Source organism: Neophocaena asiaeorientalis, unplaced genomic scaffold (genome assembly GCF_003031525.2).
Source record: "Neophocaena asiaeorientalis asiaeorientalis breed wild unplaced genomic scaffold, Neophocaena_asiaeorientalis_V1.1 scaffold134, whole genome shotgun sequence".
In the NCBI taxonomy this organism is placed as follows: Eukaryota; Metazoa; Chordata; class Mammalia; order Artiodactyla; family Phocoenidae; genus Neophocaena; species Neophocaena asiaeorientalis.
Window position 1 is genome coordinate 7065280 of NW_020185339.1, and position 10597 is coordinate 7075876.

Genomic DNA, 10597 nt, shown 5'->3' on the forward strand with positions numbered 1-10597 from the left:
TTCTTGTGGCCTGCATGTTCTGGTGCCTGCCTATGTGTCTCCATCTCACCTCATATGTTACTACCTGCGCTCTGCCCATCAAACATCCTGGCTCTCGCATTTCTTGGAGGCTCAGCGGCCATGGTTCATGGGCCTAGCCGCTCCGAGGCATGTGGGATCTTCCCGGACCAGGGCACAAACCTGTGTCCCCTGCATCAGCAGGCGGACTCTCAACCACCACGCCACCAGGGAAGCCCCTGGCTCTTGCATTCCTTAAAGCACTATGCTTCTTCAGGCCATAGGCTCTTTGCACATTGTTTCCCTTCTAACAAGAGTTCTGTTGAATTCCTCTTCTCTAGAATTCCTAGTCATCCCTCATATTCCTTCATCACCCTCACCAGTCAAGGTCAGTGTCTTCTATTACATGCTTTCACAGTATCAGTTACCTTTACCAAAGCAATTTCACAGTTTGTAAATATACATTTATTTATGTGAATGTTTCATTAAAATTTGTCTCCTTCTAAACTCCATGAGGTCAGGAACAGAGTCTGTATTTTCTCACCAGGACATCTCCAAGGCCTAATGAAAGTGACAGAAACAAGGTCCGCGATAAATATATATTGAATGAATAAATAAACGAGACTGACTGTTTACTTTTTAAATAAGGTATTTACCCCTGTTTTCCTAGAGGGCTTTGTTCTGACCCTTAGGGGACCTTCTTCAGCATCAGAATTTCATTAGCTGCTATCAGCATCTTGGTTACTGTTATGCAAAAGCTACTAAGAGTGTATTCCTGAAGGCTGTATTTTGCTTAGACTCTCCTAGGAAATGTGAGTGTGTGCACACAGGCTGTGGGTATTTCATATTAACAGACCTCCTACTGTGTTGCTCAGAAAGCAACTCGTGATTTGCTACCAGTCTAATTTTCTTACTAATATTGTATCACGACTTCCGAATCCTCAGTGGGTTTAGAGAAGGAGTTAGGGAATATAAGAAGTAAGTTGATTGTGTATGGAAAATTGGCCTGCATATGAGACAAACAGCTTTAGTTTCTTTACTGCATTTACTACAATTATCTGAAATCTCAACCTCACTGGATTGCAAGAAACTGCAGCAGCTTTAATTAATGCTTTTGCCACCACTCCTATTGATTATTGCAAATGCCTGTATGTCTTTCCAAATGTTGTCTTCTGAGGGTTCTGGGTACTTCAGAGGACCTCCACTGTTGCACTGCTCTCTTGCAGCTCATTAAAGCTCGTATAATAAATGACCCCTCTGGCTCTTATTTCTCTATGCTTAACATCGTCGGGACCCATGCTGGTTTCTGATCTCATCCTGCCCCTTGTTTGGAGAATCTGTGCTTTTCTGCAGTTTAGCCTTTGCATTTCTAGTGATTAATTCAAATGTCTTTTGCAACCACTTTGTTTAGGCACTACATGGTGTAAGCTTCTTGCATGTGCTATACTCAGAACACCATTTTAAGATTTGCCAAGTCAAACCATCAATTGCACATAAAAATGCAGTGGTGTTTTGGCCCTATGTTTTGAAAAAGCAAATTCCAACACTGCTTTAAGACATCTCCCTGGTCTTTTTTTTTAGCTTCTTGCTGACATGTTTAGGAAGAATATATGAGAATAAATGCATTATTTAAATTTCCAGGTTGTCTATAGCAACCCGTTTTCAGTCTAATTAGGACCAATAGGTTGTGAAATGCCTAAAGCAAATCCATTAACACTTAACTACTTCTCTTCTGGATCTATACGACACTGACTGACAGAAGATCCAAGCATCGCATTTTTCAGGAGGGCTAATGACTTGATAATGTATTCATTGTGTCAGATGTCAGGCATACAGTAGGACTGTGAGAACTACAAAGAAGAAAAGAAGAAACAGCATTTGCTAATGTCTTCCTCCCTTCTGTCCCCATCGTAGTGTCACTGGCAGAGCAACCTCCAGTTCATGTAGGTGGTGACAGAGGAGGGACCTTCAGGATGAAGGGCACCTTTGCAATGATTTCTGTCTAGATTATAGTCATAAGGATTCTTGTTCACCAGCTTAATGTGTGAGTGGGGGTGTGTGTCAGCCTAAGCTTTGTGTTTATCAGCTACATCCTCATCTTTGTGTGGCTAGGTAGTCATGAGCCCCCAGGGAAAGAAAGGAAGTGACTGCATTTATTCTCAGTGTTCCCAGTGGTCAGGTAAGGTGTTTTCGTGCTATGGTATATGGCAAGGTGGATGGCGTTTAACGAATGAATAAGGTGACCTTTTAGAAGAGTCAGTGCTGCTTCTCACATGAATCAGTGACAGAGTCAATTGTTATAAGAACCAAGAGGGACTTTGAGAGGAGGAGGCAAGGAGGTAGAGCAGCTACCCAGCTGCTCCAAGAGCTAGAAGGAAAGGTCTCTCTCTCCCTCTCTACCCCCCTCATCTCTGTCTCTGTCTCTCTCTGTCTCTTTCTCTCTGTCACACACACACACACACACACACACCTCTCCTTTTCCTGTGCATTATTAGAATTTAGTGATGCTATTCAATTTTATCACCTTTACATGAGAAATTATAAATCAATAACAAGTACGAGCTATAACTACAAAGTAACATGGCTGACTTTTTAACAAACATAACAGACTTTTTACATTAAACAGGTTCTGTCCTTTTGAAGAAAAGAAGCTATAGGTTTATTTCAAGGCTTCTATTGGCCAGTCTTTTGCAACTCTTATTTTGGAATGGCCTTTGAAACCTGTGACATATTCGTTTGCATATCGATCGTCCAGGGGAGCAAAGCTGCATCTCTTCAGGGTGTATCTAAATTGTGAAAGTAAACAAAAGGCATTCAGAGCCAAGTTCAGTGATTAAAAGTATATGTCCAAACTGGGTGATATAATGTGGGCTGTAAAGTGAGGTACATTTCTAGAGTAAGCATTCCTGATTGTCCTGCGCTGGCTCCTCTGCTTGTCTCCTGCCCACATCCCCAGCACACCTTATGAACCTACTGGTGTTCATTATTATCTAGTAATACTAGACAACTTAGCTTGTTTGAGGTCAGCAAGTATTTTTCAACTTTATGTCAATCTCTACCCTATTCCCAACTTATAGATCTTGAATCCAGAACTTGATTCTACGTCTGGCTCTTTTAACTGGGTATTAGCAATGATTTCCCCACTGCTTAAACTACTAATTTTCCAAATAAACTCTGACTTAAATTTTTCTCTTGCCTTTGAATGCTGTGTGTTTGCTGACAAAGGACTCCCTACTCTACCTTGCTCCCCTGGAAACCCCAACTCTAACATGAGCCATGTAGTCCAGAAGCTTAGAATTCCACTGTTGTGAACACAATTTCAAAATATGTGTTTCATTAAAAATAGAACTACCATATGACCCAGCAATCCCACTACTGGGCATATACCCAGAGAAAACCATAATTCAAAAAGAGTCACGTACCACTATGTTCATTGCAGCATTATTTACAGTAGCCAGAACATGGAAGCAACCTAAGTGTCCACAATACAGCAGAAACTAACACAACATTGTAAAGCAATTATACTCCAATAAAGAGGTAAAAAAATTTTAATCATGATACTGATAAAGAAAGGGGTAATTATATGAATAAATATATTTCTGCTTTTTAACAAAAAAAATGTGTTTCAGAGCTATTTTAACTACTGGTGCTGCTATTGGAATAAGTATAGAATAAGCATAACACCTTCCAAGATGACTACTTTTCAAGTAATACTTGAATGTGTACATTCAGACATGAGTGCTTTATTTTTTTCTCCATTTTATTATGGAAGATTTTAAATGTTTTTGCCCAGCTTCAACAGCTTTCTCGTCTTCTTGTTTCATCAACCTCCTTCCAAATTTTTTCTGGAGTATTTTAAAGCAAAGTCCAGGTATCATATCATTTCTCCTAGAAATATGTCAGTATTTCTATCAGTATGTCAGTATTTATGTCAAACAGATAAGGGAGTTTTAAAAAACAAAATCACTGTCCTATTATTAAACTCAATAAAATTACTGAAATATTTTTAATACTGTCTATATTCTAATTCATGTTTAATTTTCCCAATTATCTCAAAAACGTCCTTTTAGACCTGGTGTTTGAATGAGGATGCAAACAAGGTCTATACATCATATGTAATATGTCTCTGAAGACTCTTTTAATAGGTATTTTTGCTATAAATAATAACATACATATAAACTTACACATTACTGTTATCAACTTACCTTCCATAGCTAAATTATAAAGAGCTAATTTGTTTATTTATATATAAGTATGAATTTCTTGTTTTCATTGAGCGTCAAATTCCTGTATAAAGTAGTGAATTTCCCTCAGCGGAGACTAAAGAAAGGACTCAAGTTCACCCGCTGTCTACATGGGGTGGGCATAAGAGGCAGGGCCTTGATTGTGATTACTTCAAACTCTCCCTTCTTGGCTTTTGATTTTGATTCCACAAAAATGATAATTCATCATATCTATAATAAATTCAGTGTTCACAGATATTGTTTACATCACTTTGTCTCAGATTTTGCAATAAGAGCTCTCAAAAGGAGAGTTTATTTCAATGATAAATGGCTCTTCTTTATGTTATTTTTCTACTCCTTTATTGCCAAATAAATCTGTTAACTCTTAATATACCGCATATTGTGGAACATGAACATTTCAAAAAGAATGGTAAGCATCTTCCAACATGCTGTCCAAATGATAACAATTTCCTTTAATTTATAAAATAAAAGGACAATAAAATCCTAACTCCTTGCCATTAGCTTTATAAAAAAGATACACATTTATGCTACCTTCTTATATCTCCAATTTGCATAGCCCTACTCCTGGGTTTTTATGTTAAATCCTTCTTTTTTCATTTAGTGTGGTTTCTTTCTAGAAGCATATATAAATATGAATTCAGAAAGAACTGTACTGTAAAAATGCATAGTTAGGAAAATCTTAATTTTACACCATTAAAAGATAATACTCATTTAAAAATCAGTGCTCATTTAACCACATATTTCAGTGTATTAATAGTATTAGTGTGTCATGATCTGCAAATTCATTATTGAATCATTTTCAAACTAGTATATAATATATACAAATGCAGCCCAGAAATAACAGGTTAATAGTCTTGCTTCAGCTGGAACTAATTCTATGTTCAAGTCATTCTCCTTAGGGGGGAAAAAAAAATTGAAGAATTTAATTGAGCATTTGGAATACCAAAAGAGAAAATTGATGTATTTAGGAGGAGACTGACGCAAATAACATTCCACTGCATTAGCATTTATTTGTACAGCAGTCTCCAATCGAGCTCCTGTGCCTTAGCTCCTTAAGGTAAATATCTTCCTTTGCTTTAGAAGAGATTTCAATCTGGCTTTAGAAAGCATTCCAATCTGGCAACTGCTAATAAAAGACCCAATTCTATACCTCACATTCCCATGACTAGAGCTCACTGACACCAATATTAAAGTTTTATTTATGAAAATCCCCTACTTTTTTTTTAAACTGAGGAAATATAACATTGTCATCCCCACTGTCCTAACCACACACAGTGTGTGGGTGTGTGGGTGCGCACGCGTGCACATAGGTACGTGCATGTTCACACATGCACACACAGGAGCACGTGAACACAAAGAATAAAAGCAGTTACAATTTGGCGGGCATTATCTTATAGGAGTAGGTAATTCTCCTACCAATATTCTATACTTAATATTCTACAGGCTTCGTATTTTCAAATTATAAACCAGTAAATCATTCCACTAAAAATCTATAACAGTTTCCTGGCCAAAAATACATCCTTTGGTGGTAATGAAAGCAATTCAAGAGATGAATGCGTATCAATAAATATTTAATATCTGGAATTAAAACTCCTGCCCAAGATCTGAATGACAGAAAACTGTAAGGAATAACAATTTTGAGGAGCTGTTCTATTACAATAAAAATTCCCTTCCTAAAAATGCCTGGAAAGGATTCAATTTACTTATTTTCTCAGTAAGTCTTCCTGAAAATTTCATCCAAAACATTGTGGCAGTCAGTTTGGGTTTTATTGCACAAGGGAGATTGATTTTTGCAGGAATCTCAGGGTAATTCCCTTTGTAAATCCCTCCCTGCCAAAAATCCTCTACCACGTGAATGAGCTATACAATATTGCCTTGCGAGTTTGTCTTTGTAGTAAAGGTTTTCTTAAAAGAAGGCTATAGTGATAGCCACCACATTGTCTGCAGAAAAATAATGAATTCTGCAGATTATCTAGAACAGCTGAGCAACTGTGGCTTCTCCACCTGAGACCTCAGCAGGTTACGGAGCCATGACAGCAGGGACAGACACCAACGGAGACTCGGGTTGAAGAACAGGAGAAATGAATGGTCTGTTTTTCTAAGCAGGTACCTTAATGCTTCCCAAAGGTAAATACAATTTATTCTTATAAATTCTGTTGTTTTAAAAAATCTAGTCTAATTTACCCCCTTTCCACAACCCTTTCAACTAATATTGACAAAAGAGAGCAAGCCACACCACGTCCAATGGCACATAGTGTTCTCATTAATTGAATTATTCATTGGGCTTTAAACACTGAAATGTAATATTGAAATTTAATGGCTTTTTAGTATCCTAAAAGTTACAGAGGTTAAAAGACATTTATGGAAGGTTATACATATTGCTTATAGAATGCAATAAAGATAAAAGTAATTGAGAAATTTGAAATACTAATGTTTAAGTTTTTTGGTTTTGTTTTTGTTTTAGAAAATTAGTCATATTTTGCAGAAAGACTCTAAAATATTAGTCCCCATACTCCACAAAATAAAATTATTTCTAGCCACAGACAGGAATGACAATACAAATTAATTCTGATTATTTTCTATTGTGGTTTGGACAGAACATGACATTTCCCCTACTAGTCTAAGATTTGTTTGTTTGTCTGTTTAATTTCTCGAGATACATAGAAAAGGCCAGTAAACATAGAAGGTGCTTAGAAATAACACTTGTATTCATAATAATTCTGCATAATCAAGAGAACAGTTTCACAGAATGGCCTAAAGCCTTCACCACTCAACCAATTTTTTAACCACATGTCTCTTCCTGGGGAAGAGCAAAGAAATAAAAATCAATTGTTATCCTTTACCACTTTTTCTACTTCTATTGTTAATATCCTTTGGATGAGTGGCTATTTGCAAAGTTAACATGGACCAGTTGTTATTTCCATCAGATATTAAAATATTTTCTTAAAGTTCGGGAGTAACAATGAATGCTAGGTGTATAGCTACAAATTTCCTTACCCTGTTAAGTTTAAATTTTATTAAAATATCATCCAGTAGAATGTAGACAACCCACAACCACCCATAAATCTTCACTGCAGCATTATGAAGCAGGACAAAGCATAGAAAACGGATTTTGTTTATATTTTTCAATAAAGCAAAATTCACAAAGGATGACTAGAATATCCTAAGGAAAGCTCCCTTCACTCAAAATTTCTTTCTGTTGGTACCAGTTTTTTCTTTCTGCTGACAGATGGCTAGGCTTTCAAGGCCTTCCTGGCACTAGACTTGTACAGCATTTAAAGAGACGATATTATTTTGCCTCTAAAGACTCACACCAGAATACTTACTGCTCCTATACAGACATACCTCGTTTTAATGCACTTCACTTTATTGAGCTTCACAGATACCGTGTTTTTTACAAATTGAAGGTGTGCGGCAACCCTGCGTCGAGCAAGTCTATTGGTGCCATTTTTCCAAAAGCATTTGCTCACTCTGTGTCTGTGAGATTTTGCTAATTCTTGCAATATGTCAAACTCTTTCATTATCATTATATTTGTTATGGTGATCTGTGGTCAGTGATTTTTATGTTACTATTGTAATTGCTTTGGAGGCGCCACAAACCACAGCCATATAAGACAGCAAACTTAACCGATAAATGTTGTAGGTTCTGACTGCTCCACCAACCAGTCATTCCCCTCTCTCCTGCTCTCCTTGGGCTTCCCTATTCTTTGAGGCTCAACAACATTGAAATTAGGCCAATTAATAACCTTACAATGACCTCTAAGTGTTCAAGTGAGAGGAAGAGTTGCTCATATCTCAGGTTAAATTAAAAGTTAGAAATGATTAAGCTTAGTGAGGAAGGCATGTGGAAAGTCAAGATAGGTTGAAAGCTAGGCCTCTTGTGCCAGTTAGCCAAGCTGTGAATGCAAAGGAAGTGTTCTTGAAGGAGACTACTACTCCAATGAACACACAAATGATAAGAAAGAGAATCAGCCTATTGCTGATATGGAAAAGTTTTAGTAGACTGGATAGAAGATCAAACCAGCCACAACACTCCCTTAAGCCAAAGCCTAGTCCAGAGCAAGGCCCTAACTCTCTTTAATTCTCTGAAGGCTGAGAGAGGTGAGGAAGCTGCATAAGGAAAGCTTGAAGCTAGAAGAGGTTGGGTCCTGAGGGTGAAGGAAAGAAGCTATCTCAATAACGTAAAAGTACAAGGTGAAGCAGCAAGTGCTGATGTAGAAGCCGCAGCAAGTTATCCAGAAGATCTGGCTAAGATCATTCACGAAGGTGGCTACATTAAACAACAGATTTTCAATGTAGACAATACAGCCTTCTATTGGAAGAAGATGACATCTAGGATTTTCATAGCTAAAGAGGAGAAGTCAATGCCTGGTTTCAAAGCGTCAAAGGACAGCCTGACTCTCTTGTTAGGAGCTAATGTAACTGGTGACTTGAAGCCAGTGCTCTTTTACCATTCCAAAAATCCTGGGTCCCTTAAGAATTATGCTGAATCTACTCTACCTGGGCTCTATAAATGGAACAACAAAGCCTAGATAACAGCACATATGTTTACAACATGGTTTACCAAATATTTTAAGCCCACTATTGAAACATACTACTCAGAAAAAAAACATTCCTTTCAAAATATTACTGCTCACTGATAATGCATCTGGTCACCAAAGAGCTCTGACAGAGATATACAAGATTCATGCTGTTTTCATGCTGCTAACACAACATCCATTCTGCAGCCCATGGAGCAAGGAGTAATTTCAACTTTCAAGTCATTATTTAAGAAATACACTAAGTAAGGCAATAGCTGCCATGCATAGTGATTCCTCTGATGGATTTGAGCAAAGTCAATTGGAAATCTTCTGGAAAGGATTCACCATTCTAGATGCCATTAAGAACATTTGTGGTTCATGGGAAGAAGCCAAAATACCAACATTAACAGGAGTTGGAAGAAGCTGATTCCAACCCGCATGGATGATTCCAATGGAGGAAGTAACTATAGAGGTAATGAAAACAGCAAGAGAACTAGAATTAGAAGTGGAGCCTGAAGATAGAATTGAATTGCTGTAACCTCATGATAATACTTCAAGGGATGAGCAGTTGTTTCTTAAGGATGAGCAAAGAAAGTGGTTTCTTGAGATGGAATCTAACCCTGGTGAAGATGCTGTGAAAATTGTTGAAAAAGGATGAGCAGTTGTTTCCTATGGATGAGCAAAGAAAGTGGTTTCTTGAGATGGAATCTAACCCTGGTGAAGATGCTGTGAAAATTGTTGAAATGATAACAAAAGATTTAGAATATTACATAAACAGGTGATAAAGCAGTGGCAGGCTTTGAGAAAACTGACTCTAGTTTATTTTTTTTAATGCAAGGAACATTCACTGATCAAATACTGTTTGCAGAACACTGGATTAGATGCTATGGAGCTCATTAATCGAGCCCCACTGGAAGAGGAGTGAGGAGGATTTGCAGGAGATCATATGCACCACTGCGGATTTGGAGAAGCTTTTTGTAAGAGACAACTGAGAGAGGCTTGTTGTAAGATATGAGGGGAGGGGGCTCAGGGCCATGGTAGGGATTCCATGGGTATTGTAGAGTAAGTCCTGTCATCTAATGCCAGACAAGCTCCTGATGGGGCCAGATGTGATATTGGATGGGCAAGGAGCCATGAAGCATCCTCTCTCCCTCCTGGAGCTGGATCTGCTGAGGATTGACTCTAGTTTTGAAAGAAGTTCTACTGTGGGTAAAATGCTGAAGAATAGCATTGCATGCTACAGAGAAATCATTCGTAAAAGGAATAGTCAATCGATGCAGCAAACTTTATTGTTCTCTTATTTTAAGAAATTTCCAAAGCCCCAAGCTTTAGCAGCCACCAACTCGATCGAACAGCAGCCATCCACCCTGAGGCAAGACCCTCTACCAGCAAAAAGACAACGACAGTCTGAAGGCTCAGACAATGGTTAACAATTTTTAGCAATAAAGTATTTTTAACTAAGGTATGTACATGATTTTTCTAGATATAATGCTACTGTACACTTAATAGGCTATAGGATAGTGTAAACATAACTTTTATATGCACTGGGAAACCAAAAAATTTGTGTGACTCGTTTCATTGTGATATCTACTTTATTGTAGTGGTCTGGAACCCAGCCCACAATATCTCCGAAGTGTGCCTGTATATAATATAGAAATAAAAATACATTTAGAAATATATAGAAATGGACTGTTCCTATGTATATACTATAAAAGCACTATTCTTAGAGCTGTTATTCTAAGGAGTGTACAGAGCCAGTATCTTGCTGTTCCACAGAAGTGCATAAGGAGCTCATAAGTACATAAGTATATAAATAGACCTCAACAGAACAACACA

General features: G+C 37.7%; 1 pseudogene; it reads left to right on the forward strand.

The window, feature by feature from the left end:
• Positions 1-7993: 7993 nt before the first annotated feature.
• Positions 7994-10191, forward strand: LOC112394389 (tigger transposable element-derived protein 1-like; annotated as a pseudogene).
• The last annotated feature ends 406 nt before the right edge of the window (positions 10192-10597 follow it).